The sequence below is a fragment of the Myotis brandtii genome, unplaced genomic scaffold (assembly GCF_000412655.1).
Source record: "Myotis brandtii unplaced genomic scaffold, ASM41265v1 scaffold120, whole genome shotgun sequence".
Taxonomy (NCBI): Eukaryota; Metazoa; Chordata; class Mammalia; order Chiroptera; family Vespertilionidae; genus Myotis; species Myotis brandtii.
In genome coordinates this window covers 5,312,551-5,318,516 of record NW_005354174.1, presented here as the reverse complement: position 1 = coordinate 5,318,516, position 5,966 = coordinate 5,312,551, and the positions used below count along the sequence as shown (strand labels likewise).

General features: G+C 40.2%; 1 protein-coding gene across 2 annotated transcripts in view; it reads left to right on the top strand.

Moving 5' to 3' along the window:
* SMURF2 (SMAD specific E3 ubiquitin protein ligase 2) overlaps nucleotides 1-5,966 on the top strand; it is a 94,286-nt gene that overhangs the window by 16,612 nt on the left and 71,708 nt on the right. The gene's annotated exons all lie outside the window — the stretch shown is intronic.

Genomic DNA, 5,966 nt, shown 5'->3' with positions numbered 1-5,966 from the left:
CAAGGAGACTTATGTAATACTTTAAACAATAAAGAATTTAAATAAAAAAAAAATAGCCTGTAGTTTCACCTCTTCCCAGTAGATGGGATTATTTCTGTACAGGTAGGTGTCAAGAGTGAGTAAAGACCTGTAAAACTGGGACTATCTAAATGAGGGTACGCACTTCAAATAAATGGAGTTGGAGAATTGAAACTACCAAAGGTGATGCTGGCTTCTAATACAAATTCATACTTTAGGATAAACTTTCTTATATAAACTATATGCTACATATAGTTTTTATTATATTCTTATGTCATTAGGCTTTAAATATAACTTTCTTGCCCAGCTGGAGTGGTTCAGTGGTTGAGCATCGACCTATGAACCAGGAAGTCATGGTTTGATTTTCGGTCAGGGCACATGCCCGGGGTTGCTGGCTCCATTCGCAGTAGGGGCTTGCAGGAGACAGCTGATCAATGGTTCTCTCTCATCGTTGATGTTTCTGTTGCTCTCTACCTCTCCTTTTCTCTCTGAATTCAATAAAGATATCCTATATAATAAAAGACCAGCGACTGAATGGTGGAATGACCAGAACAACTGGTTGACCAGTCGCTATGATGCGCACTGACCACCAGGGAGCAGACGTTCAATGTAGGAGCTGCCCCCATTGGTCAGTGTGCTACCACAGTGGGAGTGCCGCTCCGCTGACCATGATGAGCGGCTGCTCCCACTGCAAGCCCCTGGCCGACGGGCGATCGTGGCCTCCTCGCCCTAGGCTCCTCCGCCTCGCTCCCTGCCATCTCCTCCAGACACCCACAGGCTGTGCAGCCTGGCGGCCAGGCTCGTAGAGCTGACCCTGGAGGCTGGGAGGCAGGTTCATGGCTGCCGCAGGACTGAGGCCTACTCTGCTGCCTCTCAGTGCTATTGTCCTTGGGCCAGACTCTGACCGGGTCCCCTGGAGAGGCGAGTGCTCTGGCTCCACAGAAGATGCCGGAACAGGGAGCAGCTGCTCAGAGGGCAGGTCCATAGCTACTTGGCTGACCAGGATGAGTGGTGCTTCCACAGTGGGCTGATCTCCGCAAGCGATGCCCCCCACCAGTGCATTGATCCCGTGCACCAGGCCTCTAGTATTTTAATAAAAGAGAAGTCAAGTAAATGCCATTACTTTCCAGAAAGTTAAAAAAATCATGATACATTATTGGCATATAAATTAAAGAATTAAAAAAATTTGACATTGCTATAATTAAACTCTCGTGCTTATTTATGTGAGTTAGTTTTCTTAGCACTTATATTTATAATAATGAAAAATAGGAGTAGAATAGGAATATAGTATTTACAATAAACAATATTTACTCATAGATACATGAACTAATGGAAAATAAGAAAGCCTTATCCGTCTCATGAAGAGATGCATTTTAAATTCGTTTCCTCCTCTTCCCCTTCCCATATTTGAATAATTGGTTTGTTCCAATCAGAATACAGAAAAGGTCTATTTGGTTGGTATGTCTCAAATCTCTTTTAAACTATAGCCTCCCCCCTTTTTTCTTTGAATTTTCTTTGAATTTATTTATTACAGAAACCAGGTCTATTAAATACCTTAATCTAAAAACTCTTTATAATTTGATTCTAACATTGTTTCTCATTATGTCTGTGTTCCCATCATACTCCTATGTTACACCACTCTGAACTCACCTTTTCTTATTCTTTTCACATTCTCTCATGTCTCCAAGGTTTGTTTTTTTTTTAATTAAAATATATTTTTATTGATTTCAGAGAGGGAGGGAGAGGGAGAGAAAAATCAATGGTGACAGAGAATCATTGATTGACTGCCTCCTGCACACCCCACACTGGGGATCAAGCCTGCAACCCAGGCATGTGCCCTGCCGGGAATTGAACTGTGACCTCCTGGTTCACAGGCCGACGCTCAACCACTGAGCCACACCGGCCAGGCTGTCTCCAAGTTTTTGACAGTGTTATTTCCTTAGACTCTATTACCTTCCTTCCTTACTTTTCTGCCAAATCTACTCTTTTTTAGAGGTCTTCCCAGACTTTTCCAGTCTGAGTTAGGTACCCTTCTCCATCAGTTAGGGTTCAAATAGGAAACAGTTAACATCCCCACAATAGGTGAAAGGGAATGTCCTGAAGGGACTACTTACAGTGAATGGCAGGGATAAGGGAATCCAACAAGGAAGTGCAGCACCCAGGAACTAGCAAAGATAGAAAGGAAGTTGCACCATCTTTGGGCCAGCATGAACAAAGGGAGCTAGTATTACGGGAACCAGAAATACCTCACTGTTGCTTCTGATTTACTGAACCCAATTTGAATCCAGAGGGCAAGGGAGCCCTGTTTATGTAGTTCATAAAGATAAGCCTCCTAGGACACTAAGCGTTGGATAAAGGAAGGAGAATGGTTCTGGAGGAGCAAGTAAACATCCAGCACACCCTATTTATACTCCTGTAATACTTTAGCATACTTCATTGTATCGTTTATCATATTGACTGAAAATTCATTGCTTGTATTAATGTTTCCCCATAGCACCATGAACTTCTTTAGAGCTATGAACTGTCTCTTATTTATATTTGTATAACCACAGTACTCATTAGATATTTGTTAATTAAATGAATAAAAGTATAAAAAAGATGGATGAGATACATAATTTAAAAGGTCTGTCTTACTTAGTGGTAAAGTGTGGTCATTCTTTGTGTGTGGTGATTCTTTGTTCAGAAGAGAGTAAATCTAATAATATTTGCTTTGTTTGGCAGTTTTGATGCTTCTGCAATAACTGGCTCATTCATTTTGGTTGAAGAGAGGCCAGAGATTAATTTAGGCCATAATAGATTACTACATTTAGAAGAATTATAATGCAGGACTCTGAGTTGATTGCTCAGTGGCCTGGTTAGTATATTTATGCACTTCCTTTTCTATAGAAAAATCATGATGCAGGAAAAGAATCTGTAGAGTCTGTAAGATAAAAATGTTGACTTCAGGAAGAGTGTGCCTTATTACATAGCTTTTTCAAATCTCATAAATATGTGAAAGCTGGTCTCTATCTGGAAAATTCACCCCTATTGAAAACCACCCTTATTGATTGAAATTCTTTCCTCCCCCCAAGTAGTTGAATTAATTATCATATATTTGCTATAAAGGCTTATTTTTATTGCATGAAAAATTACTCCAAAACATAGAGGCCTAAGACAGTACTTTTTATTATCTCTCATAGTTTCTGTGGGATATAAGTTTGGGAAGGGCTCTGCTGGATGTTTTTGGCTCAGGGTCCCTTCTGTGTTTTATTCAGATGGTGGCTAGAGCTGGAATAGCTGAGGGTTGGCTGAGCATTTCTCTCTCTTCAGGTGGTCTGTCTGCATGGGCTAGTTTATGGCAGTTACACTGCTAATTATGGCCGGCCCAGGGCACCAACACGAATTGCCCAGTGAGCCAAGGTGAAAGCTGCATCTCCTTTCCACCTTAGCATAGGAATTCCTTGCCACATCTTATTGGTTACAAGCAAGTTAGTTAGTTACAAGTTCTAGAGTCAAGTGGTAAGAGGATAGACCCCATCTCTTTCTTTACAAATATATTTTTATTGATTTCAGAGAGGGAGAGAGAGATATATAAATCTCAATGATGAGAGAGAATCATTGATTGGCTTCTGCATGCCCCCCACTGGGGATCGAGCCTGCAACCCGGGCATGTACCCTGATTGGGAATTGAACCGTGACCTCCTGGTTCATAGGTCGATGCTTAACCACTGAGCCACGCTGGCAGGGTCTTTTTTTTTTTTTTTTGACCCCATCTCTTAATGGAAAAAGTATCAAGAATTTGCAGTCATTTAAAAATTTTATAGCCCTAGCCAGTTTGGCTCAGTGGATAGAGCGTGGCCTGTGGACTGAAGGGTCCTGGGTTCGATTCCAGTCAAGGGCACATGCCTGGGTTGCGGGCTTGATCCCCAGTAGGGGGCGTGCAGGAGGCAGCAGATCAATGATTCTCATTATTGATGTCTCTCTCTCATTCCTTCTCCCTTCCTCCCTGAAATCAATAAAAAAAATAAAAAATAAAAATTTTATAGATGGCAGCAGCAGTGGCTGCTGCTACTGCTATCTTTTGATTTTTGGGTCAGACTACATACTCTTTGGTATCCTAATCTAATAGATACCATTTCCCAGATTTTATAATTTAGTTGTTATGTTCTGTCTTTGAAGTTTCTAGGAATTTTTTTTACAGAGCACTTTAATGGCATAAAAAGTTTTAACATCTTTTAGAAAAGTTATGATAATTTATTATTAAAGTATAAAAATCCATAAATTATTTTGGTAAATAATAAAGATACTCAATGGAAACAGAAGCAGACTGGTAAAAAGAAAGAAGGCATACATTTTTATTCAAATGAAATAATTTTATTCAAATAAAATAATTCTCTGTAATTATTTTTATAATTAAAAACTATCATAATTCAGGCTTAAGAATAAAATAATTGTAGTGCTTCCCCATTGGGTCTGCGTTGTTTTTCTTTAGCCCTCTATAATCCATTCTCCACAGAGCAGCTTCATTTAAAAAAAAAATTGGCTAATTGGGTGCAGGTGGTATATGAAGCTGAAAACTTCTATACATACCTCATACCAGGCAGCCTGGTGACTGTTCTTCCTCAACCCTCACAAAAAATTAGACTTATTTTGTGGAGGAAGTTAACCAAACTGGTTTTAGACCCAGGATATCTGGCACTGTAGAAGGTAGGAGGGTAAGGGCTCACCTGAAAATGAGGGGACTGGCAACGTCTTAAATAGTGAAACTCAGCACTTTCACTGCTCAGCTTCAAGAACACTAGCAGCCAATTGTGTCTTTTATCCTTTATGGAAAAAATTAGACAATTAACAGAAAACACTTATTGCCCTAACCGGTTTGGCTCAGTAGATAGAGCGTCAGCCTGCAGACTGAAGGGTCCCAGGTTGGATTCTGGTCAAGGGCATGTACCTTGGTTGCGGGCACATCCCCAGTGGGGAGTGTGCAGGAGGCATCTCATTGATGTTTCTCTCTATCCCTCTCCCTCCCTCTCTGTAAAAAATCAATACAATATGTTTTTTAAAAAAAGAAAACACTTACAAATACTGATATGTAAAGTCTCCTTAGCTAGATCACCCCTCCAAACACCCTACAGTGAAATTTATCAGTTGACAGGTGGGGATCGAGAGTCTGACCACTCAGTCTTTAAACTTCATATGAACAATTAGAAATGGCCCTAAATTCTCAATAGGAGTAAGAGAGTGGAACAATGCCTTCAGAATTCTGAGGGAAGATGATTTCTGGCCTAGAACCCAACCATTTGATCAGTCAAGTGTGAAGGCAGAATAAAGGCATTCAGATCTCAAAACGTTATTTCCACTTGTTCCTTTTTAGGAAGCTACTGAAGGATATAGTATCTCCCAAAGAGAGGGAGCACACTGTCAAAGAGGAACACACAGGTAATTGTATCCCTGTACACAAAGGAAAAGGCAGAGAGAGGCGAAGGGAAGTCCCCGGACAATGAATCTAAAGTTTAGGGCAAGAGACTGAAATTCTATGCAACATTTTGTATATATTTTCTTGGGAGACGGTCTGCATTGGGGCTCTAGTTAAGGATGACCAAAAGCCAAACTCATGCATTGCCAGCCATTAACATTATCAACTTTTTAGTTTTTGACAATTTTGTGGGTGAGTGAAATGGTAAATTTTAAAATTTTTGAGTTTAAAAGTCTTTTATTAAAAGTTGATTACTTTCATTATCAGCTTTTTTTTCTTTTTATCTGCTTTGCCAATTACTTTATGGATATATTGCTAAAATACTCATAGAAATGCTCAAGTTTTAGAGCTGGCTGAGAACCAAGTGGTTACCTTAACCTGGGATATGTAGACCTTTCAAAAATCTGTGGATTGGCTCCTGGGACTGTGTAGAATTTATGAATCCCCTGGGTTGTATGTAAATTTGTATATGCGGACAGGTTTTTGCCCCCCCCCC